We start from the raw sequence: 27,051 nt of genomic DNA, 5'->3' as shown, positions 1-27,051 counted from the left end.
CAATGTGACCAACTGAACATTACGTAGTAGCATAAGACATATGTTTTCATTATCAACGTGTTATTCATTTGAGAGAATAATTTAGTTAAGTAATTTAACTCTTTGCACAGAAATTTCACCGTGAAAAATATTCACAGGAAGAATATTCCTATTTAACCCTTATTCGAAAACATGATAACAAATTAACCCAACACGAAGTTCAAAAATCTAGAAAAAACCTCATAAATGAATGAAACCTTTACACTGAAGTGAAATAACAAAATGAGATAATTAAATAACGAAATCTCAGAAAGTCAGAAAAATCGAAAAGTCATCCTCCGGAAGGTTAACCGTGAAAACAAATATTTCTCACGGACGGAATTGACCCGAATTCGCAGAAAATTGTGGGACACGGACGCGCGAAATGAAAAAAAGAAATTTCAGTTTCGCCCTTCGATTCTCGATCTGTCGCGTAAAACGCGTCACGTTTCCGTCCGTGACTTCTTCCTTCGTCGTGAGACAGCTTTTAAACGTCCGACCTACTTCGATACTGACGTCAAAAGTCGACCATAAAATCTTGTTTAACCCCTGCGTTGCATAAAACGTAGACGCGAGCTGTTCCAAATATTTCCCTACGCAAGCAACCTTCTGCCCTACCCCTCTTCTGCGCGTCTGCCACTATAAATTTCTTCGTTTGCTCGCTTTTAACGACCGTTCCTTTACGACCGCTGTTTTTCGATGGCCGTTGCAACGGAAATCGATACAGTCTCGCTGGAATTGAAACAACTCGACTGATTCATTTTTTAAACGCTTTCAACGACGTCTCACTCGATTTTTGCCGGACGGTGCACTCAGGTTTTATCAAAACCTTCTATTCTGTTTCGATCAAATTTATTGTATATTTGGTCCAATCGTTGTCATGTATCATATTGATCTTTCTGTGTATACAAATTCAATGGAACGGGTTTACGTACGAAATTTTTCTACGATGTTAAAGTTTTAATTTGTAGAACTTCTTTTATTCAATTTTGACAAAATTTATTATATACTTGATCCAGTTATTATCATGTATCATATGGATCTTTCTGAGTATACATGTATGTGTATGCAATTTTTCAACGATGTTGAAGTTTTAATAAATTTGTAGAACTTGTTCCATTCGATTTTGATAAAATTTTATGAACACATAAATGTAGTAGAACATGTTACAAAATTTTTGTACCACATATGAATGTACACTAGTAATATAATTTATTTTTGTTCCATCTTTGTATCCTCATGAGATTATACTCCACACGTAAAGCATAGCAATAAATTATTATAAACTACTATTATAATTAATTCTTATTCAAACTTGACACCCTATAAGATCATACCTCGTACAGAAATAAATTATAACATTTCAGAAAAATAAAAAAAAAATAAAAATGAGCCTCCACATGTCGAATCCTTCATTCACAGTTTCAAACTCAGATTCAATGAAATATGGAAGTTTTCGAGAAAAAGTGACTTCACTTAGAAGTTTCTCAACAGGTTTTTTTTTTAAACTGTTAACAAAGTACAAAGCAAACAGAAATCAATGAAACGATTGTACTACAGAATTGAATGGACCGTCCTCTCTTTCACACTTCCGCATTAATCAACGACGCGTACCAGCTACACTCGCGATGTAAGAAGTCTACAAAGCTCGTTCGATAACGAGCGACCGCTGTCGATCAGGTTGTCTCCGACCCGGGTCATTTAATTAATGTCTGTCCAGAGAATCAACGAAAAGCTATGGAGATCATACGATACCGCCGATTGAAACCAGATCAATGTCGATTCTCCTCGGCTAGACATTTGCATACTCTGACGTGGAACTCTGTTCAAGTTCGGTTCTTGAAAAAGCAAAGAATTTCAGGTTGGTTAAATTCGTAACTTTTGTATTTCTGTATTGTTCGAGCTCTTTGTATTTCAGATTCCAGAAGTCACTTATTGTAAAAAATCCAAAGTATCTAAGTTCTCAAATTTTTAAAGTTCTGATTGCAGTTTCGAATTTCTAATTCGAATTCCTTAATTTTCAAAATTCCCAAAATTCTCAAAATTCCCCAAATTCCCCAAATTCTCCAAATTCCCAAAATTCTCCAATTCCTCAAATTCCCGAAACTCCCGAAATTCCTAAAATTTCCAAAATTTCTCACTTTCCCAAAATTGCCCAATTTTCCCAATTTCTCCAATTTCCCCAAATTCCCAAAAATCCAAAAAATCCCGAAAATCCCAAAATTCCCAAAATTCCCATAATTCCCAAAATACCAAAATACCGAAATTTCCCAATCTACTCTAAAAAAATGTTTAAATTAAATATTTAATACACCTAAAAAATAATTCACCTCTAATCCGCTAAATTATTGATCCACCAAGACACAATTATCACATAATAGATAAAATATTTACAGTTCAAACATTTCCGTACAATTAACTGATCATAACTTCGTCAATTAGGTTCAATCCCGCGGAAAATTATACGTATTTGTTGAATTAAACGGCATCGAGAACCGTAGCGTTCGATACTATATAGGAAAGGCAAACAAATTAATTAGTGGAAACGATAGGAACAACCGCAGGATTGAACAGACGAAATTACGCAATTTTACATCGATGGCCTCCGAAATACACGAACTAATAGGAACTAGCTGGGAATTATACGAGTAAGAAGCTGTCGATGGTAATTCGTGTAATCCCAGCATCGCGGTTATTGGTTCTCACGACTTCAAGATTGTCGGTGTTCAGTATCAGCTCTCAGGACACGAACGTAATCGCTGTCGACTCGCATGACTTCCCAGTCGTCTCTATTTTCCCGCAGGAATCACGATTCAACGCCGGCCAAGTGCCAGATTACAGGACAATTTATTTCATCGATTAATATTGAAGCTTTAATATATTGTTGCGAAATATTTCATGCCTTTCGTATCTCTTTTTTTTCTTCGCGATATGTGTACGTTGCAAATTGGTGAGATCTATGATTTTCAGAGAATATATGATTTATTTGGAATGTTTGTTGGTGTATGTAAGATGTTGTGATTTTGGGTATTTGAAGATCTGGATTTTGGGAATTGAGGATTTAGGAGTTGGGTGTTTAAGGATTTGGGAATTTAGAGGACGGGAATTTAGGAAATTGAGGACTTAGGGGTCGGTGATTTAGGAATTGGAGATTCGAGAATTGGAGATTTAGGAATTGGAAATTTTGGAATTGAATATTTGAGGATTTGGGAATTTAAGTAACGGGGATTTGAGAAATCGGGGAATTAGAGATCGGTGATTTAGGAAATGGGGATTTAGGAATTGGGGATTTAGGAATTGGAGATTTAGGAATTGGGGATACAGGAATTAAAACTTTTTGAATTGATTATTTGAAGATTTTGGAATTTAGGTAACGGGGATTTAAGAAATCGGGGACTTAGAGGTCGGTGATTTAGGAATTGGTGATTTGGGAATTAACTGGAAATTTAAGAATTGACTATTTGAAGATTTAGGAATTTAAGTGTCGGGGATTTAAGAAATTGGGGACTAAGGAATTAATTATTTGATCCTTTGTGAATTTAAGGAACGGCGATTTAGGAAATCGAGGACTTAGGAATCGATTTAATTTAGAAGATTAGAAATTTCGAAGTCTACAAAATTTGAAAAATTTTAAACTTCTAAAAATTTCCTAAATAATTGGAAATTTGAGAATCTGCCTCCTTAAAATTTTCGAAATCCAATATTTAGAGAATTTGAAACCTTGCAAGCCTACCTTCACCACTCAAAAATAAAGTTTCGTAAAAAAACTACAATCCTAAATTTTCATCTTATTTTCAGAAACAAAAATTCTATACTTCCCTCGCATTTCACCATACAAGAAGTAATGTTTGTCACGCACAAGTTTAATAAAGTAAATTTTATGAAATATGAGTCTCTGTTTAATAAAATCGTGAAAAATCACCCTCGTAGTTTCTCATTCACTTGGACTTGTCGTAGTATTATAGAGAAGATACAACGAGAAGGTATGTTGCTATACTGTGTCTCGAACTCACGTGCATATGGATGCGCGTCTGCGACTTATAGAGATGCAAATGAAGTGTCTCGGTTCTAAATGCCCTCCAATTGCTTTTAAATCCTCGAGCAACATAAAGAAGGAGGTACAAGCTTTCTTCTTCGTTCTTCGTTCAGAAGAATCTTCCTGGTGACTGTAATTTTCAACTTTACCTTAGATTACCTAGAAACCTTGAACCTTGTAACATTATTTCTTTGTTAATAAATTATTACATTTATAATAAATATATCTATTATTTAGTTCATAAGCTTTTCTTTGATAATTAAAATTAATTACACTTTATTTTGTAAACTTCAAATTTAAATTCTGTCTTATATATTTTATGTCTTTGGTCAACTTGGTCAGTCCTTTTGCCAACTTAATATTTCTATTAAAATTATTTTAATACCGTTGTTAGCTATAATAGTGAGTATTTTGAACATTACTTGATAATCATATACATGTTTAAGTATGAATTTTCAATTTTGGATTTACGTAAATTTCATGTTATAATAGATATTTTATATGCATTAAGACTCTATAAGGAAAGAGGTTTCGTGTCGTATAAATGCGTACCATCAAGACGATTAACACGTTCGTTCCACAGCGTGGGTGAATCACAATGGGATTAAACGTGCATGCAAGCTCTAAAAATTTCACCCTTTGCCACGCAGTAATTTCCCTAATAACACGAGGAATCGCTCCGTAAAACGAGGGAAAAAATCATTTTACAAGAAGACGAAGAAGATGATGCTTAAGTGTTTTATACGATCGGTCGATTATTTCCTTTCGATATCCACTACCCTCAATTTCCATAATCAAATATCTCGTTTCTTTTCTCGTTGTTTATTTCCAAATCATATTTTCCACGTTTTATTTCGAACAACAACTGTACTGCTTTGAAATTTATATTTAGACGACGAAGTTTCGACGTTAACGAGGAAAACAAACAAATCCATTCGTTCGAGAATTTTATTAGAAACAAAATCGGAATCATCATCGAACTGTGCCCCGTACAGAATTATTATTTTTATACGTTTCTAGAATGCGAGATTATCTATTAGCGCCCATTACTGAAAGTTCTTTTGCAATTCGTCCCCGTTTCCTGACAACTCAACCTTTGTTCAGTGATATATAGCAACGTTGTAAGCCGTTTATGACCTTCCATTGCATAAACGTTACTCTAATGAGTTCCTTTGCTTTCGGTACAGGGTGTGTCAAAATAGGCGCAGCTCAAAAACTATCAATTTTTAAATCAAAAAATTCTTCTACCATCTTGCAAATTTTTAACTTGCAATACTTTACCTTGTAATTTTTTCACTCAATTCTTCACACATAATTTTTATCCTCCCCACATAATTTTTTATTATAAATGTGAGACACTGTTCGTCAGCTACATGAAGAAAAAGAATGGTCGGATAGGATGCAAATTTTAAAGCAGCGTAAAATGACGGCGTGAAACAATACGGTTCTAAAGCAATTCAAGGACTTAAATGGACCGGAAATTCATGGGCTGTCGGTGAACGTGCGTTTCCTCTTCGTGGTTGCCACACCCTCTCGCGTGCGCCAGCGTTCTGACGTGCTCTCGATCACGAAGAACGCTTCGCTTATTTTCAACATGGATATATTATTCTGCAACTACAATCGCTTAGATCAATGTTTACCATTTATCTCGATTTCTGCCAACCGATGGCTTTCAAAGTATACACCAGATCACCCTACAACGTGAACACTACTGAACTAGAGTCACTACAGTCAAAATTAACAACTAACATTTTAAAATTTAAATCATTGTATAAATAATATTTTTCATTATACAATTATAACAAACAGTATCAAATATTTCTGCACCTGATCTCAAAACCATATTTTTTTATTTAATTTTTGTAGAAAAAAAATCTTCAGTTTTTCTGTTATGCCGAAGAATAACAAAAATGAGATGAATTTCCAGAGTTTGAAGTCCAGAGCTCGAAGTTTAAAGCTAGAATCCAACGCAGCACATTAGAAGTGCAAAAATAGCCAGCCGATGTTTTTCACTTTTTATTTGAAAAGGTCGAAAAAGTATATTCTAATTGTATGTCATTTGGACCTTGATTCTAAAATGGAAAAAACCAGTCTGAGAAAACAAGCAAATGAAGAAATGATTTCTGAGGCAGTTTGAACGGCAATGGTGGGTTACACCCCTGAAATCAACGCTACCTCATCCCTGATCACCAACTAGTTGCAGCGAGAGCTATCATTTGTGGAACCGGAATTATGCGTTCGCAGGCGACGAAATCCATTACCGATGTGGGTGTGTCGGTCGATGATTTACACCTCTCGAGGGGTGAATTAATACCCTCGTATGCAAACATTTACTCACCCTGAAATCGCGAACACTTACGGATGAATCTGCCTCTCAACTATTTCTGACCTAAGCTACACGCTGTTTCCCTTTATTTAATCGTAAACTCTGAAATGATCCAACCGGGAGAAGCAAATTTTCCACTATAATAATTCACGAACGATTAAATATTACTGCACCGTGCCGTGTACTGAATCAACTTAACAAACCAGAAAGAACAATAAAATACGAGGCGAAAAAAGTTAGAACGAGTGAGACCGAGATGCAAAGAAAACAAATGGGTTAAATTCAATCTCGATTTACAAATATTGAACGAGCTAAGAGGTATAGTTATTTGTCGGGGTATGAAAGAAAACAGGCAGTTCTGGTTTGTTATAAAACCATTATAAGGTCGAAAGAACTTGCAAGAGAGAAAGAAACTTCGCGGTTCCCGCTTCCAAGAGAAAATTAAGAAACTTCTGAAGTAGCGGCCGTGGCTTTCTACGGCGAAAATCAACTCTTACTTTTAATTTATTCAGCTAATTAACCAGCTGAAAGCTGCTCGGAGAACCATTATACACAATACTTACAGTTTATGCACCGTTACGTTAGATGATCTTACAAACGATCGTAAAATGTATAAAGACTAAATCTGACACTTTATCCCGCCTTTAATAACTCCGATATTCACTTACAAACCTTATAATTGTAACGTCACGCTCTGATTCAAATTTCCACCTACTTGTACATTAATTGCATAAAATGATATTAATAATAGAACTTCCTCTTTATTCAGTGAATTCAAGGATTTTATATTTCCAAGATGTTCCCTTCGAAACAAAAAGTCCACCCTTTCCACATTTCGCATTTTAACAAGACTATCGACGAAGCTCTTCTTCAGAGACCAAGGCAGACCCCAATCTTCTTTTTCTTTCATCTTCCTGGTGAAAGATCGGTGGACGTACCAGGACAAAGGCGTGGTTCTTTCTCTACCCCTCATGTCTAGCGCTCTTCTTTTTAGTCTTCTTCTTCTTTTGGCTCATCCTTGCTGCCATCGGTTGCACAGATTTATCTCCTCGGCTCCACGGAATACGAATTCCGCCGGTATTTTACCGGGAGTCCAGTGACGGACGATTCAAAACTGATCAGCGGGGTGCAACCGAGCGTTTCGTACACAAACACTCCCTCAAGGGGGACTTGGTTAAGCGGATTTACGAATTTTTAAACGTTCTTTTGGAACTTTTAGACTTTGGGATTCCGCAAGTTTTCATATTTAGAAGTTTGGACGTTTTTTATTGGAAAAATTGAAGGCCTTGGAAATTAGGGATGTTGATAATTTGCTGACTTACTAAAATTTGATGACTTGAAAAATATGAAAATTTATGAATTTTAGGAAGTACAAATTGTGAAATATTAGTTTTAGATTTTTGTCATTTTCGAACTTCGAGATTTTACAAATCTATAACCTTAAAATTGTATAATGAGACTATTGAACTCTGAAGCCTTGATTATCTGAAGCTGTGAAACTTAGAAATGTTATCTGAGAACTTTAAAATGACTTCGGGTCTCCGAAAAATGGTGCATCACAAGCTCATCAAAAATCCGTTTCCTTATCAAAACTGCATCTCAGCCTACACTTCGAAACCCCTGTTCCTTGCATAACTAAAATTTATACCAGTCCCCAAACACAAAATCTCGTAATATACGAGGAGCTAAACGCCAAGGGACGCCCACTTTTTTGTATTTCACGATTCTGTTAGGAGATAAACGCGCATCAGGTTAGGCAAAAGTGTCGATTGTCTCGAAAACGAGGCACGAGGATCAGCAGGGTGTAAAAGACACTACCGCTCGCTGTGCTAGGACAAGGAAATACGTGGAGTGTGTCATCGCGGTGACAAAGATGAGAAAAAAAGGTGGACGAAAAAAAAAGAATAAAAGAGCGAAACTCGGTCCTGCCCTATGGAGATTTGGAACTCAGGGAACCGGTTTGCCTCTTTGCATAGTTTACCGGGCCTTTTTTGACGATTTGCACTGCATCTCTACGCCGAAGCTTCGGGAAGATGAATATACTTAGTACTTCATCAGGTTAATGGCGCGGCACTTACTAAATTAGAGGACCTTCGAAGAACGCCGACTATAAAGCCAGATGTGTCTATCTTGAGGAGACACGAATACACGGAAATGATGCTATGATGGAATTAGTAATTTTGCGTGGGTTAACAGTAATGTGGGTTCATTAAACTGATTTAGTTGAGATTCGTTTGAGGTTCAGTTTAAAATCAATTTGTGGGAAAAATCTTTATATGAAAATTATAAATTTATTTCTTTACTGGAAAATCTTTTGAAAGACAGACAGATTTAGACTTTAAATATTTGAATGATATTTTAGGATATTTGAATGTCTTAGTACATTAATGTGTTTTAATATCTACAGCAAACTAATGTTATACATATGTTATACATTTACGTATGTGTTATGCAATATACTAATGTCAAAATGTATATATATTTTGCATACATGTATTAATGATATAATGTATGTATGTCTTGTACATGTATATGTATTAATGTCATAATGTATATTTATTCTGTATAAATATACATATGTTACTTTTATTTACATATGTTACTTAATACACCAATGTCACAATGTATTATACAAATGTTCATATTAATTTTCGACAGCATCCAACTACTAACACCAATAACAGTAACATTTGCAATATCACATATTCTTCATATTCTGCTATCACTTTCATTACTGTCCAACAATTATTTCAACCTCTACCTGTAACTTGATTCCTCTTAAATTCTCGATGCAACTTCTTATCACACCAGTTACATCATTCACCACGCTCGCATGTCAGCGAACAAGATTATTTACCCACATAAGTCCATAAATCATCACCGAAAACATAATTAATCGACTCCGTGAAGCAATGGAGGATGGAGGAAGCACGGAGGAAGTTGTTGCAAAAAGTAATCACAGGGTGAATCGGTTCACTCGGTGACGAAACATGGTGCATAAGGACAGCATTTTTAGCGGCCCGAAGGGCAAATGTCCACGTAACCGTCCCTGAAGTAAAGGCCGTTTCGCATTGGCGACTCGTATCGAGTGTACCGGCTCGCCTTCCTTTTCTTCCTGGCAACAATGAGACACAAAGGGGACGCGTGTACGCGTACACACAGCAGCCCACAATTGCACGCAAGTGTTCCCTTTTCACGACGGGTCTTTGCCGTGCCGAATGTCCCGTTTGCTATTCACAATATGTACTCTCGTACGATCGTAGCCAATTGCAGTGCTACCGTCATGATTGAAATCGTCGTTTTTTGTAGTTTTTGGTGGACATTTTGTAGGTGAGTATACACTTAGTCATTGGGTGAGATTTTTGAGGTAAGGATGTTTAGGGGTCACGGTGTCTGTTATGTAAATAACAGTTAGGTTGCATTAGTTGAGAGGTAGGTTTGATTTCAAGTATGTACTTTGTATTAGGGTCAAATGGAGGCACACTTTTAAAAATGGTAACTTCTTTGCAACAAGTGAGTTGGGAGGCGTTTTCGCAGGTGTTGAAGTTTGAAAGATGCAACGTTATGTCTCAAGGTGTTATTATACCTGAAATTATAAATTCCGAAAGTCTGAAATTTTGTGAATGTCAAATTCTCCAAATTCCCGTAGTTTGAAAATCAAGAGTGCGAAATTACAAAATTTCCAAATAGAATCCGAAGTACTGAAAGTCTTATAATCTCAAATCTCAGAAGTCCTGAAGTTCAAATAACCAAAAGTTCTAAAATTTTGAAATATCAAAACCTCCAGAATTCTAAAATCTTAAATGCTAAAACTCACAAAATCCCAAAAATCCTCAAAATTCCCAAAATCTCAAAAAGCCCCAAAATTCCTAAAATTCCAAAAATGTAAAAAATCCCCAAATCCCAAAAATCCCACAAATCCCAAAAATTCCAAAAATCTTAAAAATCCTGAAAATCACAAAACTCCCAAATTCCCACATTAAATATACAATAAATTGTACCGATACATAATTATCAAAATTCATACACCACCAAAGCGTTAAACCCGACCTATCTCGTTAAAACGAAAATAATATCAATGAGCACGTTCGCCACCTACGATTCGTTCGCCATCGTCCTAACCTCAATGCATCAAAGGTGGGTTAGGTCGTGCTGCGTGTCTCTAGCTATTACCAGTTAATGACTCGTACTGTTACTCATCGTATCCGTTCTGTCGAGAGCAACTTTCTGTCTATATGGTCGAGGAACATCGTTAACGATCATCCAATGAAGCGTCCATTCTGCAACTTCAATTATTTTAAATTGACAAATAAAGAATGTTGAAAGGAACCGGTAAGGATCTTGAAAAATTTTGTTTCCGATAATCCACATTGCAGATATGAGATCAGCTCTTAATTTTCACGTGCTGGACACTCAATATTTTTTTCTTTGTGAAAATATCAATCTTCGTCATTTTTTGAACCACTTTAATCAGTACTCTTTTCAATATCACCTTTCTTGTGAAAATATCACTCCTCGTCATTTTTTGAACCACTTTAATCAGTACTCTTCAATATCGCCTTTCTTGTGAAAATATTACTCTTCGTCAATTTTGAACCTTTTTAATCAGTACTCATCTCAACATTAATTTTCTTGTGAAAATATAACTCTACCTCTATTTTTGTACCTTTTAAATTAGTACACGCTTTCAAAATGAAATTCAATGCATAAAATTGTAAATGTTAAAAATGCTGGTGGAAGATCTAAATTAAATATTAAAAACGAATATGTATTTGAGCTAAGAGTTAAGATTGCGAACGTTCTCCATCTTCAAAAGTGTTAACATCGAATTTCGACTAAGCTTCTCATTAATTCCTTGCCATCACGATGCCTGATTAGACGATCTATTGTTACCGATAGGCCAGGTGGATCGGCAATTGCTTATGCAACGAGGATCCATCGTGTGCGATGCAAACCTCGTCGAAAGTTCCACGTTCTCGAATAGAAACACGAGTGACACCGAACGGGATGGCCGTTCTCTTGTTGATTTTGCGTTGTCGCAATTAGTCGCGTTAATTGGTACCAGAGGGAAGGCCTATGTTTTGTCTGCGGTCGCACGAGTGTTTTGCCTCTTCAAGGTAGAAACTTTGCCTGTTTTTGAAGCGACATAATGACAGAAATGTTGATCCAACGAGAAAGTGGAGCGTGCTTCGTGGAACGCACGTGTTAATTGGCAGCACAGGTGATCCTTGGCGTTTCTGATTAATGGAAAATTTATTTCTCAACTTTTGTTATTATTCTGACATGTATCGCAGTAATCAAGACATTTTAAAACGTTGCTTTAAAGGAGACATGGATTTACAATTTCATAAAGCAACTTATGTTTGAAGTTCCACATCCTACATGTTTGAAGTCTAAATCAAAATTGATTTGATAATTGTTCTCGTAAATTGAAGAATTTGAATTTATAAATACAAGTAGGGGTTCGTAGCTTGTTGAAAGATAAGAAAATATATGAATATTTTTAATAACTAAAATGAAGAGATATTAATTTGAACGCATCTTCACAATGTCTATACAAGAGAAGTATAACATTCTATCTGCATACTTGATATTTAACATTAACGTACATATACGTCAGGAAACGCTATATTTTTAAACTCTGTTTGCACCAAGAAAATATCCTACCGCAGACAGGTAAACGCGTAAATAAATAACTTATAATCAGTATTATTTTTACTGTAGACCGTGTACAATGTTCAGTCACTCGTGACGCGACGTAAATGGGGGATGAAAAACAAATTGTTTAAATTGTTTAACGCCAGCAACTTTATAACAAACGCATACAAATTCTCACACTTATTCTCTATGTAATAATTTATTAAAACTAAACCGAAGTAACCTTTCACTACATTTATAATTTGTCAGTTTATGGAGCGAAGTATCCAAAGGTTAACTGTTGACCTTGCAGCAATGACAAATATTGCAACATTATCCGCGAAGTTTTCATTCAGTCATCGCTATTAATATTAGCCCTATTAATATCACACTACAAAAAAAAAAAAACAAGAGGAGGAGAGAAAGGACGAAGGAAAAATCGATAGCTCGAATTAAAGGTCAAATGCGAGCCCTACGGAGACAAGTAAAAAAAGCAGAGGTGTTTCCTTACCGCATGCTGAGATACGCTACCTGAGCTAACCTAACCTTTGTTGCGTAAACAAGCTTCTTACCTGTCATTTATCTGGCACGAACCGTGCCGAATTTCATATTCCAAACAATGCACGTGATTTTTTTCCATCCGCCCCCTCATCAGTTGAAACATCATACATAAACTCTTGGGCTTATTAGAGTGTCTACAATTTTACTGTTACATATTACATGCTCTCCAGTGATATGTTACGTGTTCCCCAGTAATATATTACACGTTCGCTGTTCTTTCCTTCGTTTAAAGTTTCGTTCAATAGTATTACAAAACAATGTGTATTGTATTAATATGTCAGAAAGTAACGAGACAGATTTCTCCGTTTAGTAGCTTACGGTGTGCAACAAGGGTACTTTTTTAAACGCGCAGATAAATAAATAAATTAGACGTAAAGAGTACGGTTAAGCACCAGCGTCACGAATGTTTCGTAATCGCAGGTGTTAGCCAATTTTTCCTGTTCGCCATTCATACTGGCCGCATAAGGTCCGTGGCTGCTTTCCAACGGCGGAAAATTACACGTCTGTCGACGGCAGACCTTGCTTTTCGAAACACGCGAACGATTACAACGCCCACGATGGCAATTTTCAACGGGTCGACAACGTGTAACGGAGTTTATAATCGAATTTGGACAATGCCCAACTGGCGCTTCGAGACTCCGGCGATCGTCACTCCTGGTCAATGACATGCTGGAAATTGAATCGATGGCCGATCGTTTTCGCAATTATCGACCTTTATATTCCGGTTAATGATGTTAGTCGATCATTCATCAAAGTCGAAAATTAAACATACTTTATTTACTTGCTAAGTATCTTCCCATTTATTTCGAGAAGAAACAATTTATCATGTCGAGGATCTTTTCCTTGAAAGGTTATGCACGTTTAAGGGGCCTAAGTGGGCCATACTTAATTTCTTTTCACGATTAAAATATTTTTTTAAAAATTCAGAAAATATCTGTGCTGATAATAATAGTGGGACGAGTACAATTATAGAATGATTTTGAATGCCTCTTAAACATTTCAGTGTAAGAACAAATCTGTGAAACTAAGTATTTCTAAAAGCGACTTAAGATTATCTGAATGAAGAAAATCTCTCAATGAGACTTCACTGTAATTTCCCAAATTTCTCCCAAAATGTAAGAGGCTGTTTTTGGATTTCATTTGTCAAAAAGGGACTGAACGATAAATTAAAGGAATGATACGACAGGGAGTAGATTCAGTTGAATTTATTGAATTTCAAATATCGTTGCCTCTTTGAAATGCAAGGAAGTGCCGAGTCTTTTATGTCCCACCTGCCCGTGAACGTGTCCACGCGAAATCTCTTGGCGAATAGCGGCGATCGTTCGCGTGGGTGTGCTTGGTATTTCCACGCTTGAATTATCGGAATATCGTGTTCGATGAGACGTACAGAAGAATTTTTATCGCACCGTGGCCCGATACTTCTGACAGCCAGAAGTCACGTGAACGATAAACCGAGCTAGCTCGAAAGAGGTCCTCGTTTCCGGTCCATGGGACGGAACTTACGTAACACGGATCACTCGACTTAACGATTTTCTTCAATTCCTTATCGGACTGAACTATCGATTTTTACCTTCAGAGAAGTTGCCAAATGAAATCAACCCCAAAATGAAAAGCTCAATAACAAATTTATTACATTCTTTTTAGCACAAATTCTTGATGACAAACTCTGTTTGAAAATATCTTACTTCAAAACTGTAACTTCTCATAAATTTTAATTTTAGTTCATCAGATATTAAATTAATGTAAACTCTGACTACTACAGAAGTAAACTATAAAATGTTAACAAGATATTAAATAAAGTTCCTCAGACTCCCAACAATTTCCAAACTTTCTTGGAAATCTAAGACTGACTAAATCAGTCAAACAGATTAATAAGATTCAGATTAAACTTGTATAAGATCACCGTTGCTAAATTGCTAAAGTTTACGAGTTAATTATTAAATTATCTTCCATTCGATACCGTCTGCTTCTTGCCGTTTTATTATCACTCCCGCATATCTTCATGATTTACGGCGTACGGTGGTTCATTGTTAAGTGCAAGCAGAAAAAGCAAAGGATTGATCGAAGCCACTCGCGACAGTAGGAACCGTAGGAAATTTTCCAGCTGGATGCACGCCGTGCTGAATTTCTATGAACACGATAATTACCGCGAAAGCAACACGCACTTCCGCCTCGTCGTAGATCGCCTGACGACAATATGTGGGTGTTTGTCACGGAGATATTGCGATTATAGGCAGCTGCCAAGGCTTTCTCTCCATTGTCCTGAATAATTATTCACGGTGACAGTCGTGCTACGTTCCGCTAACCGTGTGCATACAGTTTCGTTTCCTTCAAGGAATCGAACGGTCTAATAGAACCTGTTTAAAAACTTCATTTATGCACTTGTGCACGTATTATACGCTTCAAACTTTTTTTACGACTTTTGAATGATGTGTTGTAAACATATTCTTTCAAAATATTTTCTTAGACATTAATGAAGAGTGACTAGAAATGAAGAGTGAGTTCATTGTTTCATATTAATATGTGTATGAATAATAATGTAAAATAATAGTATTATTAATTATGCAGTAAATTAATTTTGTAGTTAATTGTTGCAGTTTAAAATTGCAATAATATTATTTTATTTCTTAATTTCTTTTTACCGTTTTACAAAAGTATACTTAAAGTACATCCATAACAATACTCCTCTCATCTTATTCCTTGAATACCTACAGTTAGAAAAAACAAAACTCTGTTAAATTGAAGTCTTTTCTATGGGAATACAAAGAGGACCATTAAGACAAAAATACACAGTATTACAACGCGATCCTTCATTTCTTTGTCTCCCTGAAAAATGAGGTCTCGAATACTGTCTCCGGCAAGTCAGTCAATCACACGGCCGGAGCTGGAAGTCTGTTCTTTTTGGACAGGTTCAATCTACCTGTTATCCTACAAAGACGAAGGAAATATGCGGTCACGAGACTTTGAGCTCACAGACGTGTCTGTCAAAACTATTAACTCGAATGTGCCAACGTGGGAATGCCGTGACTTTCGATGGACCGCTACAATGACTTACCCAGAAACCGTAACTACTTAGCGCACAATGGTAACCATAAAAGAGTTCTATTCGAACTAAAGATGTTATCTTTCCACGCGAACATAGTAATTCTGTTTAATCGACTGGATCGTGAAGTATCATTTCGATTTTGCAATTTCACGTGCATTGATTATATCAGTGAAAGCAATCGTTGCCATTGTGCCATCTTTTTTATCGGAGGTAGCGGTACTGTGTAGATACATATTTCGTTTAGGCTGTTCGGAAGATGAACGCTCAGAAAATGAACGTTCTGAAGATGAACGCTCGGAACAAACCGATATTTAGACTGAAATTACGTATACAGAAATGATGTACTGCTGCTTTTTTCAAAACATGTATATGTTATAGGTTAGAAACATACCTAAGATCGGTTAAGATAAAATAAACATAGATTAAACATAAGTTGTTCACAGAAACTTTTGTCAATTTTGTAATCCGATTTACAATTTTGTAGACAACAATATGATTTAACAAAAAATTCATACCTATGAGTTCTAGATCTATCGAAGTTATTGCATTAAAAATGTGAAGCATAAATTGGACACAGAATTCGAAAAATGTATTCTATATCGGTTAAACGTATTTTTCTAATTACGAGTACACGTATCAAAAACGCGAAGAATTCGCGACACAGCGTTCCATCGTACCGGAAACTCGTTTGTTGAGGGACGAAAGAAATAAGTGGCATTTCTCGTGCTCCAGTTCCAGAGTTCGAGAAAAACTTCCTAGCGGAAGCATAAGACGAAACGTTTAGGGTTCGCTGGAACGACGAGTTCTGAATCGTAACTAACAATACCGGGAATTACTTTCTCAACTGCGATTTACCGATCCGAGGGTTCAGGCGGTAAAATGTATCGAACTGTTCCACAATTGCAATTGTCATAAATTCGATTTTATGCGTGCTATCTGCAACTCGGTTTTATATTTTACGTCTTCGTCGAAATGTAGGCAACCATTGGGAAATTCAGTTTTTATCGACGTTAAACAGAATACTTTTTCAGTTTAGGAAGATTATAGGATTTGTAGTAATTATATTTCAAATGTGAAGAAAAATTGTTTGAAGTTTGACGCTCAAGGGTAGAGTCTGAATTTGTCTTACTGGATTAATGATTATAGTATTACTAGACTAATAGTAACACAGTTACAAGATGAATGATTATATTAATATTAGGCTAAATTATTATTTAAAAATCATACATGAATAATTTACAAGATGTATGACAAGAATGAATGAATGACAATGTTCAAATAACCTCATTCTCAAATATTCAAGCACCGTCACATTTTCAGGTTCACCAAACCAAAATATGACAAATCTAATTAAATTAAAAAACAGAAAGTATTAAACATTGTTTCACTACACCGTCACAAGTTGCACTTGAAACTCACAACAATTTCAGTCTTGCACCTAAAAGCATCCCTGAAGCATTCCTTCTGCCCGCAGCCCATTCGTCGTCAAAGTAAAGACCTCCCCTCCTGAAGATGCTTTTCTGAGGATCATTTTGATCCCCAGAGTGGACGAAAGTGCCGCAGGCAGAAACAGGACGAAGAAGTTCAAGGAACCAGAGAGGAAGGGAGAATGAACGGTACCGGTTAAAAAGAGGAAAAGAAATTTGCTTACGAATGATTTCGGAGGTTGCAGAGGCGCACGAGCTAGCTAGGAATCGACGAGCACGCGAGAAAGGCGCGCTGAACCGTTCCTCGTTATTATGTTTCTCTTCCCACGGCATTCATGAAACGAGCATAAGTGGACGTAACCCTGGCCGACGAGAACGCTTCTCGCGGCACACGCTACAGGATTGACAATAAAGCGCGATAATGGGGCCTCCGGACACGCGTTTAGCCGTTTCGCCGCGCTGCGGCTCTCGATCCCGCCCTGAACACCTTCGAACACCCTTCGCGTACTTACGTCATTTTTTACGGGGAATTCAATCGGCCAAGATAAACACATCCCAGCGGTATCGCTGTATCATTATTGTAACATCGGCGAGGAGAAACTCCATTATTCCAGGGAAACAGACGATTCCCTGCTGCTTCGTCCGGAACGAGCGTGGAATATACAGGGTGTGTCGGGATGTAGCCAATAAACTTTACTAATATCTTATTCGGATGTTGCGGGGTAAAAATATGGAGAGTTCTTTTAGGACCTGGAAGGTATAGATGTTACAACTTGGACTTTCAACGAAATAGACCACAAGAAAATGGTAGCAATTAAGATGATCTTAAGTAGGGCTAATCGACTAGGATATAGGTTTATTAGATTTATGCAAACATATATTACTTTGTATATTGATAATGAAGTATACTATGATCTAGTAAGATATTAACCCTTTGGTCTATAACATTATGTCATCTTCGTAACACACGCTAAAGTTCACTTTAAATAATCATATATTACTTTATATATTAATAATGAAGTATATTATGCTCTATTACAATATCAACCCTTTGGTCCATAATATCATGTCACCGCTCGTGACACATGCTAATGTTCACAAATTTACAGAATCATATATTACTTTGTATATTAATAATGAAGAATATTATAATCTACTACAATATTAACCTTTTAGGTGACATAATATCGTGTCACCTTCATGACACATGCTAAACTTCACGAATTTACAAAATCATATATTACTTTGTATATTAATAATGAAGTATATTATAATCCACTACAATATTAACCTTTTGGTCTCCAATATCAACATCACCTTCGTCACGTTAAAGTTCGAAGGTAACAAACATTTTGCATTTTCACTTCTTGTAATCAATGATCTCTAAGCTGTGTCTACCACCTTAAGCTTCGCTATTCTTCTAAATCTCGCAAATATCGCAATTACGTTCGAACGTAGAAAATGAGGTTACGTGGTTAAAAAGTGTATATTCGAACCCTCAGAATTCAGCATCCGCCACGTGTGGAAAGTCTATAAATAAAGATTTTGGGAATGCACGAGAGATTTTTTGCAAAATTTCGTTCTGCATAAATCATGAGAGAACCACCGCGGACTTGGTTGTCGTTTCCTCGGCGCCTAACCCGGCAGAATGAACTTCACCGGAGACCAGAGTGCGCAATTTAGTGCGTGCCAGCATGATTTACGGCGGTGTGCAATGATATTTCGACTTGAGTTTTCTTTGAGTAAAGGCGCGTTTAGACGGCGCGATCTAATGAGCAAAGCAAGCCCGGGTACGGGGCGGTTTCGATCGCGGCCCCAACCATCGACTATTCCGAGTGAACCGAGATTTATGCCTTTTAATGCTGTCCGTCGAATGTTAGAAGACTGAGAATTCATGCGGTTTAATTGAATGCAAACGTTGCCGACCAACGGCGATAAATCAAGCGCGAGTTGAACATTTTTACGCGGGGAGTTTCGAGCATTAAGGCTCTCGATCCTGAAATCATATTTTAAACCTAAGTACCCGTGGTGCTTGTTCTATAAGCACGGAGTCGCGAGATCTCGTGGAAATGTTAAATATCTACGTAATTGGGAAAAGAATTGTAGTTTGATACATCTTATATTACCTGCAGATAAATATCACTTTCTGTAAGTACATGTACTATACTTTCGAATATCATGTCTTATTATAATTTCATAATATGGTTTCTGATTATAACAACCTTTCTGACTATTAACCTTTTGTAAATCTTGTGAAATAGATAATAAAAAATGTATGATAATTTATTTATTTTATTTAAATTTAAGAATTTATATTAAATTGTCAAGGTTTTAATAAAACATACAAATGAAATATATCGTCAAATGTTATTTAAGCGCATGCAAAAGAAGATATTGCATTAGTATATTCGTCATAAAGTCGACAGACGTATCGCGATCTAAACGCGCCTTAAGACACGAAACTTTCAGTCCGAAATACACGGCAATCGTATTTCATGGGCGAAACAGACAGGCCGAAATTACAAGGAGGACCATGCGCGTCGATTCCACGCCATCTTTTTCTTCTGCTCGTTGAACGCTAAAAAATATGACGGCAATCGTAACGAGGCAACGACAAGACGATGATTTACGTGTCGATTAATGTGCGGTTACGTGGCAGCGGAAAAATAAAAACGTCCGATAAATATCTTCCAAAGGATCTACCAACCTATATGCGATGGCAACTAAGGGAAAGCACTTCATGCAGTCGAGGAACAATTATTTCATTCAACTTTCTTCGATTATGAAAATACAAATTAACATTCATCCAAATATTTTACACCAAGTCTTTTACTTTAACATATTCCAGATTTGTAAATTTGAATATTTAAAAAATTTCTATGTCTGTGAAAGTACAGACCTTTCATTGTAAACTTATAAATTCAAATTGTTGAAAAAAGTTTCTAAATGTAAGGAAAATTGACAAATTTTGAAATGACAAAAAATGTGGGGTAGAAAAATCGTCATAATGAGAAAAAAAGCGTCATAATGAAAGCAATACTAATATTAATATCGATATAAATAGCAATTTTTAACGTTACAAAAATAGATAGAGGGTTAATAAATCCGCAGCTTTAAATTGTTAAGCAAAACATATTTCTAAGAACAGCGCGAAGAAAGCCACCCTTAACAGATCGAGAAACGCAGAAAGTTGTAGTACGACTGCTATCGATATTTAACGAGACAGCTCAAGGCTCGCGGAACAATGGCGCGCAAAATAAAGCGCGAGGAGTCGGCGCATCGGCTGAAAACGGTCTGCCCCATGAAAACGTATGGTCTCTAATGAGTCACAAGTTACAGGGACTTGTAAAGAAATTTTCTGCGGCCAAGGTACACGGGAACGGTGCTACGTAACGTGACAGCACCGCGGTCGGTTGATTTATGAGAAACTAGACCGATAATTAGAGGCTTAACGGTACTTGTCGCCACGGATTTTTCCCAAATGGCGAGCTCGCGTTGACACGGATTCGAGAACGCGTCGATTTCACGATCGAAACCGAGCGAGATCGCTCGTAACCGCCTCGATCCTTTCGTACTTCCGGCAAACGGTGCATGAAAGCTCGCCGCGAATTTGTCCAGGCGACCAGACCGAACGAACAATTCGACAAGTAGACGTCGCCGCGCTGACAATGATTAATTCCCTGCCGATCTTGCCGATCGATACACACCGGCCACCGGGAGAAACGAACAATCGAGCCTCGGCTAACAACGCGGAACGATCACGGACCTGTGAAATCGATCGCATGAATTCATCGTTCGAGTTAAACCTTTAAATGGCTATATTGAGGACTATAACAGGTTCGCTGGAAATTAGATATATACGTTGCTATGTGTATTTCCAAACCAGGATTATTCATTAATCTTTACATTTTTAGATACATGTACTTTGAAATATTTGTATCTGTGCATCTTTACAGAACCACATTTGATCAAAGATATATAAAAATCAATAGATCTCGTAGATTACTCATTTCAGAGCTGCAGTTTACATATTCAATATTCTTAGTTCCCGGAACTGTAGGTTCTGAATTTCTGGACTGCAAATGCTTATATGCCGAGTGTGTAGAATCCAAATCCCTATGTCCTGTGGTCGCTACACCCCAAGCTTCTCATGTCCCGAGATACCTATGTCCCGAGGTCCTCATGTGTCAAGGTCCTCACGTGCCAAGGTCCTCATGTGCCGAGGTCCTTATGTCCCTAGGTCCTTATGTCCTTAGGTCCTCATGTCCTGAGGTTCTCATGTCCCGAGGTTCTTGTGTCTCGAACCCCACATATTCCAAATTCCTATGTCCCAAATTACCTATGTCTTTAATTCCTATATCCCGAATTGCCGATGTCTTGAATTCCTATATTTTGAATTATCTGTGCCCCGAAATCTCGTATCCCAAATTACTTATGACCCGAATCCCTATGTCCCGAGTCCCTATATCCTAACTCCCAAGATTCAAAACCCAAATATTCTCAAATCGCTCCATCTCTGCATACTCTACTTCCCAAATACCCACAACCCCAAATTACCTCCTCACATTCACACATTCCAAAAATCCCACATCCCCAAATCCTACATCCCCATATTCCCGTATCTAGAGGTATCTACAGAGGTATCTTCCCGTGTTGCTACAGTTCCCATCGATTTGTCTTATTTCCACTATCCGAACAACTCTTTCTACAGTAATCCGAAACGACGAAGGCAAATAAGTCGCGGCGAGGTGTTCGAGCGATATCGGTTCGATGCAATTAGTCAGGATTAAAGGGAATCTCGTAACGCGGCGAAGATCAACGAACTCACAGTGTCCGTATCGTCGGTACCTCTCGGCGTGCCTAAAAGGCGATTTAATGAAATGCAATAAAAGCCGTGTTCATGCAAATCCGACGAAGGTATATATCTCGAATAATACAGTTCATTAGTAAACGGACTCGGCGTGTCGCGTTCCTGGACTCGGCTTCGCTTCACCACCGATCGCTTCAGAGTTGCGTGTACGCATATTCAAATGAGATATACACGTGCACGTGTATATACACGCCGCGTGTCTCACGTAACGTACCGTTTAAAATAGCACGCGAGCCTATGGTCGTCCTGATAGACCGACGGGGATCCCGATTTTTACGATGCGGACAGTAGACCGTCTGGAATCCAGGAACGCCTTGGGTATTGTCTTGGGCTTCTGTATAATTAAGTGACTGCTAAACTAGATGTTCTCGCGTGCTCTGTGAGGCTGGGGCTGAAAAATGGGGCTGATTTATTGGATCGATGATGTGGGATGCAAAGTTCGACCTTTGCTTTCGATAATAGGGTGATTGACTGAATGGTGACTTTGTGTAATTGAATACACACCTTACACTTGGAAATTATCACTTAGTCGATGTGAACAATAGGAGTACTAGCATTTTGATAATTGCACACTTTGTGGAACTTTGTTGCAGTTTTAAATTCATGTTTGTGTCGTACAATGTACAGCACCGATACAATGTTCTGTACTACTCATTTCTGATTTGTAATTGGATTTATGAAATAGATGAAAATTAGGTAAGCCATGATAGGAATTAGTGACTTAGAAGATTTATCAATTTGAAGGTTTAAATACTCCTACATTCCTGAATGTCTATGTTTCCAGATGAGAACATCTCTGACAGGGAAAATTGATACCTGTGTAAGTTTTAATATTTTTTTAACCGACTTCGAAAAAGGAGGAGGTTACTCAATTCGATCAGTATATTTTTTTTTTTTTTTTTCAAATAAAAAATTAGTCAATTTCGATTTAAGATCTTGTGAAGAATAAAACCTACAAACTCGAGAATTTACGATGAACAAAATGTGTAAATGTGAAAATTTTAAATGTGATCACTAGATTCGTATCGTGTACATCCATGTTGAGATCATCAGGCACTAAACCTGCCCACCAGATTTAAAAACGTTGTAGGCGTTTCACACCGATCAAAATAATTTACACTACTTTAGCAACCAACAATCTGAGCACAAGCAATTTCCTGTATAATCCAACCGCGATCTCGGATCATTTTAATTGAATTTCACCCTCTGTACGAAAGCCTTTCCGCTTTCAGACATTCTATTCGTTCCTCGCGAACAAAACGCAATGTTTCCATCGAACTGTACTACACAACAAAACCATCCCCGTCGTTCTTGGCCTCTTTTTTCCTTTCTATTAATCATCGGTGAACACCGGCGTGCAATAATCGAACGGCGCTGCGATGATGCCGTTCAATGTCTATCGATTCGATGGACCGTGTACACTCGAATCCTAGGCTTTCTTTCACCGAGAATATGCTAAGTTAAGAATTTAAAAATTCTCAAGTTTTTTGTACTTTTATTTTTAAGATTCCAAATTCATTCGTCCAAAAATTTCTCATCAATCAATCATTGAAAACCTAACAATTTTTAAAAAATGTCTCATTGTGAGAAATTGCTAGATCTCCAAATTCATACGTCTAAAAATTTATCAACAGTCGAACATTGAAAATCTGACAATTTTTAAGAAATGTCTCATTGTGAGAAATTGCTAGATCTACAAATTCATACGTCCAAAAATTTCTCATCAGTCAAATATTGAAAACCTAACAATTTTTAAAAAATGTCTCATTGTGAGAAATTGCTTGATCTTCAAATTCCTATGTGCCCAATTCCTCATCAGTCAAATACTAAAAACGTAAGAATTAAATAAAAATGTTTAATTGTGAGAAATTGCTAGATCTCCAAATTTCTATATCCCTCAATTCCTCATCAGTCAAATATTGAAAACCTCAAAATTAAAAAAAAATGTCTCCTGTGAAAAATTGCTAGATCAAATTCCTATGTTCCCCAAATTCCTCATCAAATATATAAAACTTCAAAATTCCAGAAATGACCCTAATGAAAAAGTCCTCAGCCCCCAAATACCTGTTCCCCCAAATTTAACTAATCCCAAAGTGCTGAAAATCGGAAAATTCATAACAATCAACAAGTGATGCGTTCCGCAGATCGGCAGATTTCCCTAGGAAAGGCAGATTTGCCATTGACTGTACCAGCAGCTAAGGGCTCGTTACGAGTGGCACGGCACCGTTTCGCGCTAGATTAATGGCACGCTTTCGATTTAAATAAATCAACGGGGTTGTGGCCGTGCTTATCGTGTTCCTCGTGCGAATATACGCGCTGCGAGAGGTTGCTATCCCGAAGAACCTTGCCGGCTCACGCTCACGAAGCTGACCCGCACGCAACCACCATTCGCTAACAGCGAAGAGCTGCTGATCGTGGCGGAACCGCATTCTCGAATGCAGCGGCAGAATTAGAGACACAGTACTATTACGGGGGCATAAATTAAAGCTCCGATATTTTCGACGGCACCGAGAAACGAGTCCTGGGAAGCGAACGCCCGGTATCCCGATATCGAACTCTTCATCTGCGGTGTTTTTTTCTATCTTTTTTCGGGGTATACCCTCGGAAACCGGATTTCCTTCGGGCTCGTAATTATTCAATGTAATGAAGTTCGTATTTGCGAAAGCTGGTTTCTGTATGAAATTGTCCGTGTAACTTGTAAGAAGATGGGCGAGTTTCGGATACTGAATAGAAAAGTACCCTTAAATACCCTTTTGCGGTCTGAGGTTCTATGAGTTTTCTTGTTTTCAAATTGCATTCGATATTGAATTTAAAATGCAAATTTCAGTTTGTCGTTTGATACTTTCGTATTGACGGTTATTTTGGTATTTGTGAAAATATTAAAAGATAGCAACATATGTTGTTTCTAAAAATACTGGAATATTAATATTTTCAAATGTTCTTGTAATTTTTATGTTTCCTAATTTTCAACTTGATTTTTATAGTCAAGTGAAGTTAGATCTATTTTATGAATCAAAATTATGAATCTTTATAATAAAACAAAATAATGTAAATATAATAACAAAAATATTAAAAGACATTGACATAAAATATTATCAATGAAACAATATATTATATTAGAAAATATCGCTATTATCCCTCAAACACAAGATAAAATATCATCTAATTACATTCAGATATAAAATCACTTGATTAATGATCCCTCTACATGTCTTAATAAGCATTGTGCACCGAATTGAATCGTCCAAATAAAATTTGTAAAAGAATAATGCTAATTGCGGTGAACGACAAAACTTTCACTCGAGAGGAATACAATCGAAATCACCCCATCATTAATCACACGCACACATGTAAAAACTGAAATGGGAACTTATATAACTCTTACGGAGCCATTACACAACGCGAGCAGCAGCGTGAAGGAATTAATTCAACCATAAAGCTTCATCAATCCAAATCTCGTATACAATTACCATCTAATCACAGTGATTATCAATGAACGAACTCATGTTACGTATTCGTATGAATGATCTACCGGTATCTCATGCATATTCTCGTTGCTGAATTTTGATAAGGTCACCGCACTTTCAAAGACCCACATTTGAGATTTCGGCCCTGAAGCTATTACACGTAACGCGTTTAGATATCTTTTTGATCGCCATTCATAATACCAGGGAAACTGTATTACATCGATTTCTGTTTCATAGAATTTGTTCGGACATTTATGCACAGGTATGAACATAACAGAGGTTATGCATGTATGAACATATAGATAGGTTATGTGTGTATGACCATAACAGATAGGTTATGCATGTATGACCATAATACATAGGTTATGCATGTATGACCATAAGAGATACCTTATGTTAATTTCGGTATTATTACCACAATTTTATCGGAATTCGTTCCAATATTATTTTTCAATCGTCAGAGTTCGCGGTATCAGTTATCGGTGATTAAACATGGCGTCGGTTAGAAACAGGTACATATTCTTAGCGTACCTACAAAGTCTATATTTACATCTTCATTATGCATGCATTTGAATATTCGTATGCATTTAGAAGGTCAGCTAGTATATGGAGCATATCGTATCGCGAGCCTGGTCGCGATTTTTGCGGTGTCTCGTTGTCGTCGCTCGAGATCGCACGAAATCGACCGGCTACACCAAACCGGCTACCTAATTGAAGATCAACGGTAAAATGCCACCATATTCGAGGGCCCGTAATTGCCGGTCAATAAAGTGTCCTTATCTGATCCCCTGCCGCGCTATGGTTTCTAATTCAAACGGTATCGGTCGGCCAAGGCTCGGCTCGTTAGCTGTGGCTTCGTTCGATAAAGAGGCGAAACGAACCGTACGGCCCGCTGAAATGTTGCCCGTTGATCGGCCAACGGCAAATTAAGTGCGACAAATGTTACGTTTCCGCGTACGGACACGATTGTACGACACGACGCTTAATTTAGATACAAGTTCGCTACTATGCGCCGTCCACTCGTAAGATCCGACGATACACGGTACCAATGGCCGACATGCTTACACTAGGAATTAGAACCTTTTTCTATTTTCTTTCTTTTCGTTGTTTTGGGTGACGAGAATCGTGGGTTTAAATACTTGGGTATTTGGAGATTTGGGGATGTAATTCGGGGGTTGGGGAGCTTGAGGACCTAGGAACTACGGGATTTGTAAACTTAGAGAAGGTTGGAAATATAGGAATTTGGATATTCAAGAAGTTGACTAGTTGAGAACTTGAGGATCCAGAAAATGAAAACTTGAAAATCTATAAAATTTTTAACTTCCTCATTAAACATCTTGAAAATGTATCTGAAAATTTAGAAGTATGAAAATGACCCGACATGAAATGTTACGACACCAGAATTTATTAATGAAGCGTCTCGAATGTGGTACCAGAAAAATATTGTAAATGGTGCTTGCAACAGCAAAGAATTCCCTCGTCCTTTGTACCTATTCCAAACACAAACCGCGCGTGCAATATATGAATGTAAGTTATACATATCCCGGTTTCATTAACACCCAACATACGTGTACCGTTTCGACGCGACATATATTCAGAAACAAAAGAGAAGTTATGTGAAGGCGGAGATGAGGAAACGTCTCACACAGTTCCTGCAGTAACC

General features: G+C 37.2%; 1 protein-coding gene across 4 annotated transcripts in view; it reads right to left on the bottom strand.

Annotated features, from left to right (window-relative positions):
* cv-c (RhoGTPase activating protein) overlaps positions 1 to 27,051 on the bottom strand; it is a 364,242-nt gene that overhangs the window by 96,331 nt on the left and 240,860 nt on the right. The window lies entirely within an intron of this gene.

This window comes from Megachile rotundata, chromosome 9 (genome assembly GCF_050947335.1).
Source record: "Megachile rotundata isolate GNS110a chromosome 9, iyMegRotu1, whole genome shotgun sequence".
Classification (NCBI taxonomy): Eukaryota; Metazoa; Arthropoda; class Insecta; order Hymenoptera; family Megachilidae; genus Megachile; species Megachile rotundata.
Note: the sequence above shows the minus strand (reverse complement) of the source record. Positions and strands in the feature narration are given on the sequence as shown.